The following is a 9467-nucleotide window of genomic DNA, read 5'->3' as shown; positions in this document are numbered from 1 at the left end:
TTTTTAAAAATCAGCTTATGCATTGTGTCTTTAAGCACTCAACTTCCCCATTTACACAATATTAATCCTACTCTACCTCAGAGGAGTCAGTAAAAATGAATAATTATAAAAAGTTCTGACCTTAAGAATCCCTTTGTAAAATGCTACAGCTTAAATAATCCTGTTTAACAGCATTAATTTAAACAGAGTATTCTAGCTGAGAGCCAAAACAAAGGAAAGAAATTCATTTATGGGCTTCCCTGCCAGGGGTACACATACACACTGTCATTTGCTGATCTAATTCTCTCTTCGGCTTGAAATGTTTTCCCTAAGCTCACACAAAGAAATCTACCAAGAGAGAAGAGAGTTCTCTCACCTACAAAACTCAATCTGGATTCAAGAGCAGACAGATAACACTAGTTCCTCTCAAAAAGGCTCTTATTACTGATAGGATTCTTTCCCCACCCCCTTCCTGCACTCACCAGAAGGCTCTATAGAAAGTCTCCATAATTTGCTCCTTTGTGTTTCTCATTAGGGCCTGAGAGGAACCCTATTGAGCTTCCCTGACATTATCTCGGTCCACCTGATGCCTGGGTGTTTTGAAATGTAATATTGTTTGAGGGATAATACCAGCCCTGATTATGTCAGTCACAGAGCTGGGCATGGAATAAGTAAGTGAAGGGGGACTACAAGGAAGAAAGTCAAGGTCATTCACACGTGTGGAAGGAACTGGGCCCTCCTTACTCTCCAGGACATTTGGGAGCCAAACCCGCACTGGCAATGCCATCCCAGGGTGAGTTCCATGTATGCACTTGGCAACAGGCTTCTTGGTCCCAGTAAGAAGTTTGAGCCCCTTCATCACAAAGAGGGGGGATCCGGGGCAGTGAAGCCTTGTAACTATGACAACCACAGACAATGAAAGAGAGCAGTGAGCTGGATCTGTCAAGGCTGACACTGAACGCAGTCAAGGCTGATCTGCTCCCAGAGGAGTAGGTTTGAAGCCTGCAGGCAAGTCCCACTTGCCCCAGTGTGGGTAATTGTGATAGTAGACCCTGCCAAAAAGTACAGGCACTTGTTTCTGCTGGTTGCTGATGCTTCCTTCCCCGCGCAGGCATGCCAACCATCCCTCACGGTCTGTGAACAAGAGGAGAACACGGCACCCACTTCCTCCTTCCCAGCCAGGACACAGCAGAGCTTCACCCTCCTTGGCTCTGTGGAGTGGGCAGTACTGGGCAAGGCCAGCCAAGTGTCTATGATTCCAGGACACTAAGAACACGCAGGGCCAGCAAACCACTCTGGTTCCCTCACTTACTCTGCCCTCCAAGGCTCTCACATCTCCTTAGGCAGTTCCCAGGAGGTGGGGGAGAGGAATAAACACAACTGACCTGGGTCTCAGAGATAATTTAACCCCAATATGCAATCTCAACAGCCTGCTGAACTATGTGCCAGGTGAGTATGTAAATGTGTAAATCAGGCTTAAAACAATAAGGAGTTGTGGGGCCAGTGTCTCAACTGGTCACCTTAAAGGAATCAAATTTAAAACAATGAAAAGCCAAATCAAAACAAAGCAGAACATGCAGCCTAAATAAAACACATTTGTGGGCTTCAAGGGTCCCACAGGCCACTAATGTGCAATTTCTGATCTGGTCTATGCCCTCTTTATGGATGCAGAGACTGACCAAGTCCCAGGGGGAAAAGTTACTTGTTCCTAGGCAGGCCTTAGAACCCAGGTTACCTACATTTCCACCTATGGCTGGTGACCTCACAAAGCTTGCCTTCTTATGTGCTGGGGGTCCGGCAATGGAAATTGCTAGACTTCTAAGTTCTAAACCTTTGGATGTGTGGACACCAAGTCCCCCCTGACCAGGACTGCCTGGGAAAGACTGAGCCGCCCATTGTGGGCAGGGTTCCTGGAAAGACTGCATGGCCTCTGTGGCTCAGCATCTATATCTAGAACCTGGAGATGAGGTTCCCAATTTGTCTACCTTCTATCATCAGAGGTTCCCTAACCATTGAGCATCCTTGTCTGGAGGATGGCAGTTCTACAGAAAAGGCTGGTGTAAGGAGGTAATGAGTTGCCCATGGAAAGCCCTGAGGAGAGCGCTGGATGCAGTGTTTGCTCTTTAAGCATCTCTTAACATTGTGGGGTTTGATCTGGTCTGTAATACTGTTGGTAGATGAGTAAACAAAGAAAATGTGGTCTCCCGAGTATCTCTCTCTCTCTCTCTCTCTCTCTCTCACACACACACACACACACACACACACACAGAGGAATATTATTCAGCCATAAAAAGGAATGAAATCTTGCCTTTTGCAAAAACATGGACGGATCTAGAGTATAATGCTACACGAAATATGCAGAGAAAGACATACCATATGATTTTGCTTACCTGTGGAATTTAAGAAACAAAATAAAAGAGCAAAGGAAAAGAGAGAGAGAGGGGAGAGAGGGAGAGAGGAACCAAGAAAAAGACTCTTAACTGTGGAGAACAAATTGATGGTTTCCAGGGGGGAGGCAGGTGAGTAAAATACGTGATGGGAATGAAGCATGTAAGAGGACACTTACCACAATGAGCACTGAGAAATGTACAGAATTGTTAAATTGCTATATTGTACACCTGAAACTAATATAACACTGTATGTTAACTGTGGTAGAGTTAACATTAAAAAGTAGAAAAATAAACCACTATTGGTAAAATTAAAATGTTACCCAGAAGCCTAACTAATAGGAAATGACTCAAAAGAAGCTTCGTATATGATTCACACAGCACACCAAGGAAAATTATAAGGAAAGAAATCACACGGCCCAGCCAGGAAAATAGAATAATGAAAACCAAGCAGCGGTGCTATCCAGGGTAAACCTTTTCACCAGCCAGGAAGATAAGAATTAAGCAAATTTGTTCTCAAGAAAGATGCGGCAGAGAGCTTTCTCTGAAAAACTGAACAATCTGCTTATTAAGTTCTCTTAGGAAAGGAAATTTCCTAAGTAAATACATCTTATTCAGAATGATCATGAGCCACAAAAGGCATTTTCCTCAAGAGAACTGAGGTAGAGTTTCTCATAAGTTAAAAACTTTCAAAAAAAAAATTGAGAGTGGAGGCCACTTCCTCAGGAGCTATTACATGAGCACACCATCCCGCCTCTTGAAGCTGTTAGCCTTCAGCAGAGTTTCTGTGTGTGGGAAGCGCACTGAGGAGTATCCCCTTATAAGCCTTCCGACTCTTTCCTCCTCACCGCCACAGTCCTGCAGACATTTCTGCTTCAGTTGATGTGCAACCCTGCTTTCTCCAAGCTTCTGAGATGAGCCCTCGTGGCATGTTGGTGCCTTTGCCAGGAGACGAATGCAGTGCAGGAATACAGAAGTGCCGCCACATCAACAAGCTCTCCCTCGCGCAGTCTTGTGCTCCTCTCCCTGGGTGGTCCAGTCCCTATGTTCCTCCTCCTGAGGACAGTCACCTTCATCCATCAGCAGGCCTTGCTCTTCCCCAGCAGGACTGTGTTAAGACTTGACCCCTGGTTTTGGTATGGTGTAGGAAGTGGGGGCAGGGGCACATCCTAAAAGGGGTACACATTCATTGGCTCGAGTGGCAACAACACTTGCTTGGTCTTCCAGTTCCCCTCTAGTGGGGGCAGGGTCGGGGGGAACTCCAGCAGGTCTTGAGGTTTCAAGGGATCTGGGGTTTCAGAGTTGTCAAGTGCATCCACCAGAATGACCCATCTCCATCCTCAAGGGCGCCTCCTTCCAACTCAGATCCTGAGTTGACAGGGCAGCCTTGCTGGGGGTGAGAATTCAGTGCATTCTAGAGGACGGGAGCTACTCCCACTACAAAGTCCTGGGCCTGACTTTTCCTGCCCCGTAGATGCAGGAGATAACATGCTGTTGATGCCTTCTGAATCTCTTACTCTTTTATTTTTTTTTTAAAGTAGGCTTCATGCCCTGCGTGGGGCTTGAACTCATGACCCTGATATCAAGACCTGAGCTGAGATGAAGGATCTGACACTCAAGTGACTGAGCCACCCAGGCTCCCCCATACTCTGCTTTTCATAGTCTTTTGCCAAGGTTGTCAATGGCATGCATTAAAAAGCATCTCACCTCATTGGGATCATTCATTTCATTATAATATTATTTTAGGCCCTTAACCTCTCAAGGGCTGGAGATACTGGCCTTGCTGGGACTCCTCCCCCAATCGCAGCCCCACTCTCCTTCGCGAAGGTCTCCCGGCTTTACCACTACGTGTGGAGAAAGACAGGATGAAGGAGCTGAGCTGTGATGTGGCCAAAACAGAGGCCTCAGCCTATTCTACAGGAGCTCTGGAGCTGGACGGCCCTTCAGTCGTCCTGCCTGGAGACAACAAGACCTGAAGCCTGAAACTGTCCCCTTGCCCAATCATTGGATGTGGCTGCCCTGGGGAACAGTGGGCTGCAGACAGTTCCCAGAGAGGGACGCAGCTGAGAACAGGATGGTCACCTCCCCAAGCAGCTGAGGGACAAGTGCCGTAGCCCAGGGGTGTCGAGAGGTACATACATGGGAGGTACACACGGGGCACCCCCTTCTTTTGTTCATGCAGATGACAGCACCTCATCACCTCTCCCCTCCCTGGGCCCCTCAACCCGAAGCCAGGGATCTTTCCAAAATGCAAATCCGATCACACGATGGCTGACCTGCCTAAAACCCTGTCATGATCTCCCAATGCCCTGAGAATAACGTTCAGTTAGTTGCCTTAACATGGCTCATAAAATTTTGCATGAGCTGATCTCTGCTTATCTCTGTGTTCTCATCTTTCAACACTTCTCTTAAATGTCTTGCTTCTGACCTTAGGAAGACCTTTTAATTTCATGGCGGCGCCAGGCCTGTGCGCGTGTGAGTGTGTGCCCGGGGTCAGGGAGGTGAGGGGTGTCTGGAGGGTACCCTCTCTGCTCTCACTGCCTCCCTTTCCATGACCACTCCCTCAAGCACCTCCAACTTGCTCATTCCTCCTATCCTTCACTCCCTACCTCTCACTTCCTCTTAGAAGCCTTCCCTGATCCCCCGGTGTAAGGAGGTGTTCCTCCTCTGTGTTTCTCATACTTCCTGCACTTTTCCTGCAACCATGCTGCTCGTCCTGTTTTAATTCTTTGCTATTCAGTCTCCCTGAGATGACAATGACCATGGCTGTCTTATTGACTATTGTATTTCTAGCTCCTTGCCGGGTGCCTGGTGCACGGTCTCCTAAATGAATGAATAAATATATGGTGGCTGGAGGCAGGGGAGCAGAAAGAGGCATAGTCTGACCATTCCACAGAAAGAACAGATAGAAATTAACCACTGACAGTAATTACACTTTTGGTCAAACAGGCTCGGAGACAATGGAACTAGTTCTTAGTGCAGATTCTCTCTGAGCACGAAAGCCAGTGGTATCTATTAAGCATGTGAGGAAGGTGAACTCACCCAGTGAAAATGGGATTCAACACTGACCTTTAGAGAAGAGCTCGGTGCCGTTCTGGATGCAGGAACCTGGGGCGGGAGGGGGAAAGGCCAGAGATCTGGAGGGAGTCTCAAAGAAAGCCAACTACATAGTCGGGGAGTTAAGTGATTCCTGCAGAAAGAGAGAGACACCGGAGGTGTTAAGACCTTGGCTTAGAAGGCTTAGGCCAAAGGACACAGGCTGAAGTCTCCACAATAATACTGGATATGAACACAGACTAATGCGTGGAGGCTGAAACACTGGAATCAGAGGCATCCTGGTTCATGACATCAACATAAGGATGAAGGATGCTTTATGTGGCAGAAAGCAAATATATACAGATGCTACTTCCAAGAAGTAACAGAGGAAAAACGGACACATCCGTCACTTTGAGAAGGCCTGGACAGTGGCATCACTGGCTCGCCTCTCCAACAAAGTGGGAGGCATGGACACGAGGGATCACCCTTCTCTCACTGGCTCTGTTCCTCATAATGCTCCACACAGTCAGGCTTGCATCCATAGTAGGCATCTAGCTGCTGTTTGCTAACAAGTCCTTCAGTTACAAAAGAGACATAAACAATTTGGCAAAGCACCTTGGCCTGTAGCAGAAAAAAGCAGCACAGTCCTTTAGAGCACAGAACCCCTTCTGAATGTAACATAGTCATTTATTGTTTTGTGCCCCAGTTTCCCTCTGTTAAAACTGGACTGTTACAGGATTAAATAACTGAATATATGTACTAATGCAATGTTGGCTGGCCATTTACCTCTCTGGCTTCCTCATCTTTAAGGAAGAAAATGGTAATACTCCACCCAGGGTTGTTATGGGTATCAGATGACAAAGCACCTACATCTCTGCATATGTTTAAAATCTTTTTAACGTGTATTTAATTTTTGAGAGAGAGAGGCAGAGTGTGAGCAAGGGAGGGGCAGAGAGAGAGGGAGACCCAGAATCTGAGGCAGGCTCCAGGCTCCCAGCTGTCAGCACAGACCAATGTAGGGCTCGAACTCATACCGTGAGACCATGGCTGAGTTGAAGTCAGCCACTTAACCAATGGAGCCACCCAGGCACCCCTCTCTGCAAGTTTTAAAGTGCTGCCTGTGAGTTAGAAGGTTGGTGTTGGTGTGTGTGTGCGTGTGTGTGTGCGTGTGTCCCTTTAAGCAGTTTCTGTTGTATATCTCTGGACACCAGGAGCATTGCCTGGTATGTGTCTCCTGAGAGGCCGTGAGTGGGTGGCGGGCAAGCCGAGGCACAGACCCCAGGAGGCAGCATTTGGCCCCCTCTGCGAAGCAGGGGTACAGAAATCTACCCAAAGAGGAGAGGTATCCCCTCTCCTGTCTGTCGCCATTCTCAGCCTCTCAGGCCCTCACTGATTCCCATCCAAGGACAACAGCTCTGCCCTGCCACAACCATCTCAGAATGTCCCTCTGCTCTGGCTGACCTGGAATCCTCTCTTCTTACACCAGGGTGCCAGAGGCTAAGCAAACAGAAAACCGCATGCTTAGATGTGCTCACTCTTATTTGGGGTGTTTTGGTTACCTCTTGACAACAGAAGTTTATATCTGAATTGCATCCACATTAATCTGGTATCTCGCCAAGAGGTGATCAGTGTTGCAATGCAGTAAAGGACAACTCCAAAGCCATGAATTGCCATGACTGTATAGCATCATCTCCTAACTTGCGCTCCCCCTCTGCTTCTCTCTTGATATATATGCTTGCTGTAGACAAATCACACCTTATATAAACTGTGTACTTGAATCTTTTCCAGATGCCGTAACTATGATGTTAACAATGAGAAATAGGTAAGGGAAGGCTTTCAAACCTTGAAGCTGTGTTTCAGAAATAGTTACAGCTAGAGATACAAGCTATTAGGCCTTTTCCCAGAAGAACACAAGTAGGATGAAAAATCTCAGTATGGACGAAAAAATACATATAGTTTGTTTTTGTTTTCGTTTGACAGAGTATTGGTATAATAAGGGGCAAACTGAACTCTGAGCATGTACAAGTCTTTGATACTTAGAGCTATCGAATCCAAATTGTTCAATTACATCACTTTATTAGACCTGTCCTTTTTATTGCTATCAACACCAGTACTAGTATTACTATTGCTGCTACTACTACTAATAATAATTGAGTATGTCTCTGTACCAGGCACAATGCCCTTAACTTTAACAAATAGTATTTCCTCAAATCCTCACAACAATTTCATGAGAAGATAGTATCAGTCTCATTTTACAGGAGAGGAAATGAAATCTTGGTGGTTAATTAGGTAATTGGCCCCAAGTCACAAGAAGGTAGTGATGCCATCAGGATTTGAACCCAGGCCATTTAACCTAAAGTTGGATTCTCAAACTCTATACAATGCCACTGCTGGCTGTGGGCTTTCTTTTTTCAGGACAGTGTTTGCAATTTAACCCCAGCTATTTTTCACATTATGAGAGGCCGTGGATTTATGGAGATGGAAAACAGAGCCTCCCTGAGAAATTGAGGTGGGCCACTAGCTGGTCTCTCCAGTTAGCAGGCCAGCAGTGTCTGCACATCAGCTTTAAAGTGAGCATGAGTCACACTTTTGCCTTAACAAAATGAGATATATAGCGTTATGGACTTTCAGAATAAAGTTTGCATATCCTCATTCATTTGGGCATTCGCCAATGGATATCAACCATTCTTTATCCTTCCACTAGGTAGAGTTCCAGGCTGGTGATGATGTTTTTCTCAGAAATCTGAAGGCGATGCTGTACTGCCTTGTAGAGTTCAGTGTCGGTGAGAAATAGGATGCCATTCTCATTCCTGATCTTTTCTTTGTGAATTGTTTCCTCGGGAGCTTTCCTTTTAATGATTTCTCTTTGTCTCCAGTATTCTGAAAGTACGTGATTACATGCCTTAGTGTGGGGTCTATTTTTGCAATGGACTCTTGGTGGTCCCCTCCATCTGAGCACTGAGATTTCGGAGAGACATTTAGAAAAATAGCTTTATTGACATATAATCTGCATTCCATAAAATTTACCCACTTAAAGGATTCAATTCAATAGTTTTTAGTATATTTACAGAATTGTGCAGTTAGCACCATAACCTAATTTTGGAACATTTCCATCACCTCCAAGACAAACCTTGTACCCATTCGCAATCATTCCCTATTCTCTCCCACCAGCTCTAAGTAATCAATCGCCCAACAACTTTGGGGGCTATTCTTTTGAATTATTACTTTAATAATCCTCCCTCGACTTTCTTTGTTCTCTCTTTCTGGAATGTCTTTTATTCAGGTATTAGGTCCCTCAGACTAATGTTTTAGTTTTCTTACCCTTCCTCTCCTATTTCCATCTCCCTTTTTCTGTTCTGTGTAAGGGATATTTCCTCCACTACAGCTCCACACCTCTTATTGAAAATTGTATTTCCAGCAGAATATTTTTAATTTGCAAGAGCCCCTTTTTTTCTCCTTCTGAACATTCTATTTGTAACATCCTGTTCTTTTTTTCATGAATGTAATGTCTTCTTTTATCTCTGAAGATATCACTTACAGCTTTTTTTGGAGTTTTCTTCTGCTTTTTGCATTACTTATTTCTTCTGAGTTTTTTTTTCTTCTCCTACTGTTGTTTTGGTCTCTGACTTTCATAGTAGAGCTTCCTCAAACATTTGGTGACTGCCGACTCATACTTAGGAGTAAAGCACTCAAAAGTATTTGTGTGTGTGTAGCTATATGTCAGTTGAGTGGTGATCACCCCTGCCCCTGTGTTTTCGTCACTTAGGAGCCTTTAAACCCAATACAAATGCCCAAGCCCCACACCTGGAGCATTTGATTTAATTGGTTGTAACCTTGTCATTCATATTTAAAACTTTTTTTTTAATGTTTATTTATTTGAGAGACAGAGAGCACATGAGTGGGGGAGGAAGAGAGAGAGAGGGAGACACGGTATCTAAAGCAGGCTCCAGGCTCTAAGCGGTCAGCACAGAGCCCATGACCTTGCTTAACTGAATGAGCCACCCAGGTGCCCCTTGTCATTCATATTTTTAAAAGCTCTCCAGATGATTCTATTGTGCAGGGGGA

At 45.4% G+C, this 9467-nt stretch overlaps 1 long non-coding RNA gene across 1 annotated transcript; it reads left to right on the top strand.

The window, feature by feature from the left end:
- The first annotated feature begins 1824 nt into the window (after positions 1-1824).
- On the top strand, positions 1825-4077 carry LOC144227066 (uncharacterized). The gene is made up of 2 exons (XR_013333842.1): positions 1825-2046; positions 3905-4077. It is a non-coding gene; the product is annotated as an uncharacterized LOC144227066 (long non-coding RNA).
- Positions 4078-9467: the final 5390 nt, after the last annotated feature.

Source organism: Crocuta crocuta, unplaced genomic scaffold (assembly GCF_008692635.1).
Source record: "Crocuta crocuta isolate KB4526 unplaced genomic scaffold, BGI_CrCroc_1.0 scaffold273, whole genome shotgun sequence".
NCBI lineage: Eukaryota > Metazoa > Chordata > Mammalia > Carnivora > Hyaenidae > Crocuta > Crocuta crocuta.
This window is presented reverse-complemented; position numbering and strand designations above follow the sequence as displayed.